This window comes from Centroberyx gerrardi, chromosome 2 (assembly GCF_048128805.1).
Source record: "Centroberyx gerrardi isolate f3 chromosome 2, fCenGer3.hap1.cur.20231027, whole genome shotgun sequence".
Taxonomy (NCBI): domain Eukaryota; kingdom Metazoa; phylum Chordata; class Actinopteri; order Beryciformes; family Berycidae; genus Centroberyx; species Centroberyx gerrardi.
The window spans coordinates 29929284-29938214 of record NC_135998.1 but is presented as its reverse complement, the minus strand read 5'-3'; positions in this window follow the sequence as shown (position 1 = coordinate 29938214).

Sequence of the window (8931 nt, the reverse complement as noted above, 5' to 3'; positions counted from 1 at the left end):
GCCATTTTTTCAAATTCAGTGTAAACAAGGTGGTGACGTCACGGAAGTGATCATAGGACAGAAAGTGGTCTGACGTAACCAAAATCCATGGATTTGGTCAGTGTGTCTGAATAGGACCTTTCCAAGAAAAACCTGGAATAGACTTGGCGGTCTGAATGGAGGCTGATCAACAATCCAGGAATCCAGGAAAATTCCGGGATTTTAGTCTAAAAGAGGTATAAGTAACACTTGCTGAATATCTGCCTCATTCTGAGAATGGGGAAGAAGCATTTGACTTTGATGGCCAGTCATGAATATGAGCTGAAATGGGCAAATGAAGAGCTCCAGTAAAAGGAGGAGACTGGACAACAAGAGGCAGCAGGCTGAGGGAGAAGTGGCTGCTGCAGGAGACTGGTGGTGTTCCCATGGCCAGTTTATTCCCACAGTGGAGGAAGTCTTATGGTGTAACCTGCTGCTCCCGGACTTCAAGTGTCTGGATGTGTCCAGCAATGAAACGACAGAAATGACAGAATGATGTGTCACCAACACAGAGGGTTTGCCACCCCTCGTCTAAAGAGCCGTCTTTGAGATCCTAACATTTCCCCAACCCCAAAATAATCTGGGAGGCAGACCAAATGGATTGTATTGGACAACTGGCTATTGAGTAAGTAATTTGCCAAATAATGATCTACCCCGTTGCTTTGCAGAACAAATGATTTTATTTTGGTCTGTTACTTTATCTCCTTTGCATCAACGATCTATTGTCTTTGTCTTTACTTGGTGGATGCAGAGTTGTGGCCTACTGGTTGGTGCTGGGCACTGAAGGGGGAACAAGTCTGTCGGGGCAACAGATGGGTGCAGCTAAATTGTATTGTTCAGTCTATCAGACACAAATGCCCCTACGCCCCTGGTGAAAAGTAGGGTACTGAACTGGCCATCTGCTATTGGCTGATCTTTAGTGCCAGGTGCTGTCACCACCTGTTGTACTCTATAGAAGGTGACATCACCTGGAACCAAAGACCAGCCAATAGCAGATTGCCAGTGCAGTACCCTACTTTTCACCATTAGATGTCAGGCTTCACCACAGATTTGGGTTTAGTTACTCTTTAACATTTTGGACAATGACCGCACAAAATTAATTTAATAGCCAGCCAGCCAAAGTATGTGAATTGGTGTATTAAGTAGCTAGCTCACTTAGATATTTTGTTGGGAGAGATCACACCCTTGAATCACACAGTTTCCTGTGACTGCTGTAAATGCTGGAGCATAGAGTGCAATTTATCGTATGCATTCATGGTCTTAAGTAGTTCAGCATTCTTAAATGTCTGTCCATGGATGCGTAACAACACCGGGAGCATCCTGAAGCAGTGCGCAGTGTTTTGCACCCAAGCTCAACAGTGCGTCCAGTAGCAAAGTCTCTATCAGAAATGTAAAGTATGATGCCAGATGATGAAAAAAAATTCTGTCTAAGTTGAAAAAAACAATTATCCTTTAACAATACCCAATGGCCCATCATCTTTACTGGTTGGTCAACATGCTGCTAGAGTGGTTGTTTCACTTAAACCTAACACTTTTGTCTTGAACAATTGATGGGAGAAAGATATTATGGTGCATTCACATGGATGTTTAAAGTTGGAACTGGGATGATCTGTTAGGGGAGCAATGTCTGGGTTCCAATAACAAGGTTTGAACATCGGAAGGGAGTGTGGACTTTTGGACTGAATACAAAGAAAGCGAGTTTGATCCCCACCTCTGCTGAAGGTTTTGCTAACATTTTAACTAATGCTAAAGCTATCCCACCCCTTACCCCAACCTTAACTAACTCATTCATCGTGACTCAACTTGACTCAACCGTTTCTACCCCTAACCAGAGCCGAACTCTGATCTTATTATGACCCTACTAACTGGTTTCGTTGCTGATGTTTTTCACCGCACGGTGCTCTTAGCATGTTCTGGCAGTCGTGTGTTTCGGAGATTAGAGGCCATCAACATCACTTGAGAAAGTGTCCATTTGTCTTGGTGAAGATGTTGGGCAAATGAAGCTGTGACTGGAATCTGACTATATAATAATATATACATTACAGGAGTTTTGTAATTAGAGGATAACGGTAATCATAATTCCAAAAATGGAAGTTGAGCACACAAAAATTGATTCACATTGAAAGAATAAAGTAAGGTAGGTCTCTAATTGTCTTTCATTTTTTTTATTTTGCCTTGTATCAGCCTTGTATCAACGTACCTTTTTACATTTTCACCTTTTTATTTGCATAATTGACCCCCACCTTGTTATCTGACCTTGATCCTGATTTTAACCTGATTTTAATTCGTAGCATACATATTAAGTAATATCAGACTGTGTACATACATCTACTGATGCCTCTGGACACATCTTCAGTGATGTTCCTGGAATCATCGGGTGTTTCCGGTCTTTCAACATCATACACCCTCCTCCAGGTGACCCAGCCGGGGCTGATCAGACCCCAGCTTGTGTCCAGTTGGCTAGCTACTTATGACTCCATGGCTCTCCTCTTTTGAGCCACAGCCATCTTGAAGCCCTCTCTGCCGCATCGGTAGTACTGCAGATGGCTCTCCTCTTCCTCTCTCCCTCGATGCCCAAATGACTGAAGGCTCTGGTTAAAGAACGGGCTGCGAATCCCCTGCATCCAACCTCCACTGGGAGACACCTCGCTCTCCATCCAGCCTGCTGACAGTTGCTGACTAGTCCTGCGTACTTGGATAGCTTCCTTTCAAAGGCCTCTTCCAAGCGATCTTCCCATGGGACTGTCAGCTCCAGCAGCACAACTTGCTTGGTGGACTCAGACACAAGGACAATGTCTGGTCACAGGGTGGTGGCTGCAATATGGTTGGGGAAATTCAGCTGCTGTTCGAGGTCCACCAACAGCTGCCAGTCCCTTGCAGAGGTCAGGATGCCTGCAGATGTTCTTTTGGCGAGTTTTGGCTGCTCCCCAGCTCTGACAAAGGCGATGACCTGCTTGGAGGGTCGGGGCCGCTTCGCCCACTCAACTCCTGCGCTGATGGCTTCAGCGATGGTCTTCAGGACCTGATCATGCCTCCATCGGTACCGTCCCTCTCCAAGTGCCTTTGTGCAGCAGCTGAGGATGTGCTCCAGGGTTCCTTGCTTGGAACACAGTGGGCACGCTGGTGACTCTGCTATGCCCCATGTGTGCAGATTTGATGGGCTTGGAAGCACATCATGCACTGCCTGGATGAGAAATTTGATGCGGTGTGGCTCGGCTTTCCAAAGCTCAGCCCAGGTCACTTTCCTCTCGACCACATTCTCCCATCTTGTCCAAGCTCCCTGTTACTTCATTCCCACCGACTTGCAGGTTCTCGTCTCCTCCACTGCTGCTCTCACCTCCTCCTGAACTAGGCGGCGCCTTTCCTTCCCTCTGATGGTGTTCATTTGGGGAGTTGGAAAGGATCCTAGCCCAGCTCGGCCTTGTGTGACCACACCCACCAGCTCCTTGTGACGCAGCCTTGCCTCTGCCCTCCACTTCCTTCCAGTCCTCACTTGGATCCCTGCTTTAGCCACCTTCGGATCACTTGAGTCCCTGTACTGTACCACTTCTCTGGCTTTTGTTACCTTGAACTCCTCCTCCAAGGATTTGAAGGGCAGTTGCAGTTTGTTGTGGTGTCCGTAGAGTGCAATGCTGCTCAGGCTCTTTGGCAGCCCCAGCCATCTCCTGAGGTGGTTGCTGACCCTCCTCTCTAAGGTCTCGACTGTCGAGATCGGAACTGCATAGACGAGGAGGGGCCACAGGATTCTAGGAAGAATGCCATGCTGATACACCCAGGCTTTGAACTTCCCAGGTAGGCCAGACTTGTCCACGGATTTCAGCCAGCCATCCAACTTGGTGCAGGTCGACTGGATGGATGTCGTGTCCCTCAGAGAGCTGTCAAAAACCTTGCCTAAGCTCTTGACTGGCTTCTCTGTGATGGTTGGGATGGCTGTGCCTGCGATGTTGAACCGGAACTTGTTCTCCACCTTCCCTTTCCTCAGACTGATTATTATAAGAATTTATATTGTATGAATGTTTGGTCTTTTCAAGAAAAATTCAATGAATAATGTTTTTATTAAAATATAATAGATTTTTTTTTTATATTGGTGGTCATCATAATGATCATTCATAATGATCACCAAATGGAGATACCCATCGTTTTTAATTCACCACCACATCACTGTCTCCAGCCCAGTGAGGATATTAACATAATACTTAAATTTTGCTAGAAATTACAGGCGTTTTTGCAGTTGTCTGCCTATGATATGTAACCATATTAGTCCTAGTTCCTAGTTCTGATTAAATGAAAATACTCAAAAAATCTACATCTGTAATGTATATTCATTTGATCAAATGACTTGGTCTATATCTTACCAACTCTCTTGCATTTTAGCATTAATTTTGAATCCACAAAGACAAATATCTTAAATACATTCCAGACGTTTTTTTTTCCAGTGTTGTGGTTAAAAGTAGTACAAAAATCAAATACATTGCAAAGTAGAGTGTATTCTATTCTCTATACTCTATTTACAGTAGTGACTAGTAGTGAATAAAGCCAAGCGGTTTTCTGCTGAACAGGATGCAGTGGTTTTATTTTTTGCAGTGCGCTGGCTGACATGAACTAAGATTTCTACACAGCAGATGTGGTGATCTGAAAATCCTAACATTTATTCTAGGAACCTGTTTTCTCACTATTCTGCTAACAGAGTAATACAGTGTTGTCACTGGCTCTGTCTTGACACTAGAGTGAAATTTCAATTATGTTAGAAGAAGTAATAATAGGTCAGTTCTCTGTTTTTGATGCAATTACTTTGAGTTTGAGAATCAGATGCAGAAGTAGTAGTTGAGAATAGATGCAATGCAAATAGATGCAAATTCTCAAAACATCTGTTTCCATTGTAGTTTTGTTGAACTTTGACAAAAGCCTTATGATGTCTGTCTCAGACAGAAAATACTACTACAACCCTGATACTTCATGGCCAATCCATTATACAATGTTTGTTAAATACGACTGTTTTTGGTTTTTGTTTTTGTGGTCAAAGTTAAGAGGGATTAAAGAACTACACTGCAAAAACTGACAAACTTGTTCAGTTATTTTACCTTGTCTGCAGACTTATCGAGTTTATTTTAGGATTTCTTTTAGTGAAATCATCTTACTGCACTGTCAGATAATTTTACCGGTTTCAACAAATTTTACTCTTTTTTTTCAGGAGAATGTAACTTGTTTCAGGACATTTACTTATTGGCATATTGACATGAATCAAGTGAAATATATTAAAACCAGCAAGATTATCTGCCAGTGCAGTGAGATAATTTAACTAAAAATATCATGAAATAAGCTTGATAGGTCTGGAAACAAGTTAAAATCACTTGACAGCTTGTCATTTTTTGCAGTGTACTTCATCTACAGTATAAATGCCTTTGCGAACTGGCCTTGTGAATTAAGTGCTGAAGTTGATAATTGTATTTGGATGGTGGATTTGGGTGTTCAAGCAACAGTTTTGTGTTTGAACAAAATCGGAAAGAATCTCGAGCAAAAATAGCAAAAATCGGACATTGCAATCCTAATTTCTTTTTTCCCAGTGATTCCCAGTACAACAACATCCATGCCATGAAGGAACATATACATCAGCAGTTAAAGCGCTTATCTATTTTTTAAGAATTCTCTCCTCCAAGTATATAATGTGTTGGTTTAGATGTATCGGGACAGACGTATTGCACAGTCCTCTTAATATGTGGCACCACAGTGTGTGTGTAGCTTGAGGTTATTTCCAATATCAGTCTCTCCATGTCATTTTGAGTTCCATTATAACCCATGCAAACATAAATAGCGGTAAGGATTATGTTCATGAGTGATGCCTAACTGATATTTAAATTCAGCTATTTCATATCAGTTGTTGGGTTTACTTACTGGCTTGATTTCCCTGTTTTTATGTACAGCTTTTCTTTGTGTGTGATTTATGGAAGTATGATTGGTACAACTATATTTATATTGCTACTTCACATTTATGATGGGAATTAATGTTCTAATGGGAGATCATAGGCAATGGTGGCGTGAACTGAAAAGCTTTATTACTGTTAGAAACTCACTTTGGTTTTCCTCTGGCATTCATTGGTGTGGATATTAAAAGTTTTTTACCATGCGTTCACATACGGTCAACAGGAACGGTGTTTTACCGTTGTGATGTTTTAGTTGTTAACGATCATACAGTGTTTTGATTAACGATCCTGGTAGAAGTGTGCAATTCTCTATAGAAAAAGTAGATGAGCTCCTTTTGGACGTCTTCATTACGATATCTACTTGGTACTTTTTAACTTCCACCATATGACTTCAATGAATAGGTGGAGCGGTATTTTACTTTTGCAGAATATTTTACACTTCAAATCAAGTCAAATCCTACTTTAAACAAAATCTACACTGAAAAAAATAAGGTTGTTGTATTTACTTTTAAAAAAATTGTATATTGGTTCCATATAATTGAAATGTGTTAAGTCAACACAAATGATTTGCTTTGGATTGAATTCATTGTAATTGATTGCATAGTGTAAAGAGTAGAAACATAATTTCTTTGAGTAAATGGAACATATTATGATTTTGTAAATCTGACAACCAATCTTTCCCTGTTTTTTCAGTGTACAAAACAGAACGATGTAATTCATTGAATATGTTTAAAGTCATGTTTTTATGCTTTTCAAGAAGAGACTTTGCAGTTATTGAGAGTTGAAAAAATACTTGGATGTCAGTGACAGCAGATAGTTGACTGTTCCTGACCAGTGATAGGGAAGCACTAAAAAATTTTAAAATAATAATAATCTGCTCAAGTGAAATATCGCTTCAAGAGAACTGCTGTGTCACCAACGGTTTCAAATTCCATAGACTAATTTCATAATGTTTTTGCAGTCTGTCAATATTCTGTTAACGGTTTCTTTTATAACTGCTGATAAGTGTAATCCCAAATTTGAGTGAAGAACATCTGATCCAAGCAGTATGGAATTACAGTTTTTCCTGATCTGGATAGTACCAGGCCAATTAGTGTAAAGATAATAAATAAGCAATAAAGATGGAGTGATAAAATGGGTATCTTGTATTATTCATATTTCGTCTACTTGGAACACCCTCTGTTTATAAATCAGTCTTTATATAACTTATTGTGTCATCACTATATCAGAAGTACATGTTAAAGGAATAGTTCACTCAAAAATGAAAATTCAATTATTATAGTTATATAGACTAACAAACTTCACCAGAGTTTCAACTGGTGTGAGTATAATGACTGAATTTTCATTTTTGGGTGAACTATTCCTTTAATAACATCAAAACTAAATGCCTATTACCATAGACTTAGCTAATTACCCTAAGTACTACAGTGGAATAAATTGGTAGTTACTGATATTTTACTATTTACTCCTCTGAGTAATACTGCAGATATTTATAAATAATAAAACAGGAGATATTACTCCTGGTTAGTCTCTTCATTAATTCATCCATATTGCTACGGAGGTAAAACATACAATCTAACAGTCAGACACAATAACAATCTAGGGAAAGCAAACAAATCTTATTGGCAAATGATTAAGTATGTTCTGATTGCTTCTTCACATATATGACTGGCTCAAGCTTTAATACTGAAGCATCTGTTTGAGCTCATGGTGTGTTTTGAATGCAAGACTTTTTCTTCAAAGTAACCATATCCATCCATCATGGAGAAACCTGTGAGAAGCCTGTGTAAGACGCTGGATTGCTCTCTGAAGGAGACACCATCTATCCAGGCAAGTAGTCTACAGCTTGGGTCTGTCTGCACCGTGACCAGGGGCCGGACTCACAAAACCTCCTTAGGAAAAAAAATCTTTAGTGCCATTTTTTTTCATAACCTTAGTCTCAAGAATAAAGTTAAGAAAAGTTTGATATGAAAATAGTTCTTATTTTCTTCTTAACTTAAGTTCTCAAATTTGTTTTTACATTTTTTGTTACCTTTAGGAAAACACTTCCAAAGGTAAGCCTCTGAATTCATTTATTTAAACATATTTTAGACAATTATATTGTAGGGTATTTCACAGCATCAATAACTTGGTATCTTGTATCTTACATTTTATACTTAACATTTTATTGTTAAGCTTAGCTTGCCATTATTTTTTACACTTATGTACAATATGTACATAATGTGTGTGTTGGTGTGAGTGTGTATATTTGTTGTATAGGTCTATGTGTGTTTATATGAAAAATGTAGACATATCCAGCAGACCAGCTTGACCAATTCCAATGCACAAAAAAATCCTTTAATGGTTTTATTAATTTGTTTGTTTGTTCTCAATTCTGCTTATGTATCTATTGATCAATCAATCAATCGATGGTGAAGCAAGACAAGGGTGCCCCGTTCCCAGCTGCTCCGCAAAACCAGGTCAACTGTTGTTCTTCACAACAAATAAATCTGTTGTTCTATTCTGTCTCTCATTCCCCATGGGGGTCCTTATCACTATGAATGTCACATTTTTTTGGTCACTGTATTAAATAAGAGTCGCTCTGCTCAAGCTGGTTTAAAGCCAGCAGAGAATAGCAGGAGTAAGTTTTATGCATTTTTTGTCTTCAAAATAAAAGCCTCAAAAACTGTACAAGTTTTGTCACTTTGAAAATAAGCATGTGCTGGGGTGGACAGGACAACAAAATACTGACACTGAAAACCTAATGGAAGATCTGAAATAGAGACAAAAGACACTGGATGGAGTTATGTTGATTATTATGTATTCCTAATTAAAATAATAATACTAAAATAATAATAATAATAATACTTATGTGAGGATAACTTAAAGGCTAAAACAGTATATAAAACCCACGATAGCTGTGGCAAAATGATTGCCTTAGTTATAGATTTCAATTTAATTTTTTAAGATAACATACCTTTCTAAGTCGTCTGGTGTGTGTTTTATGTTTGAG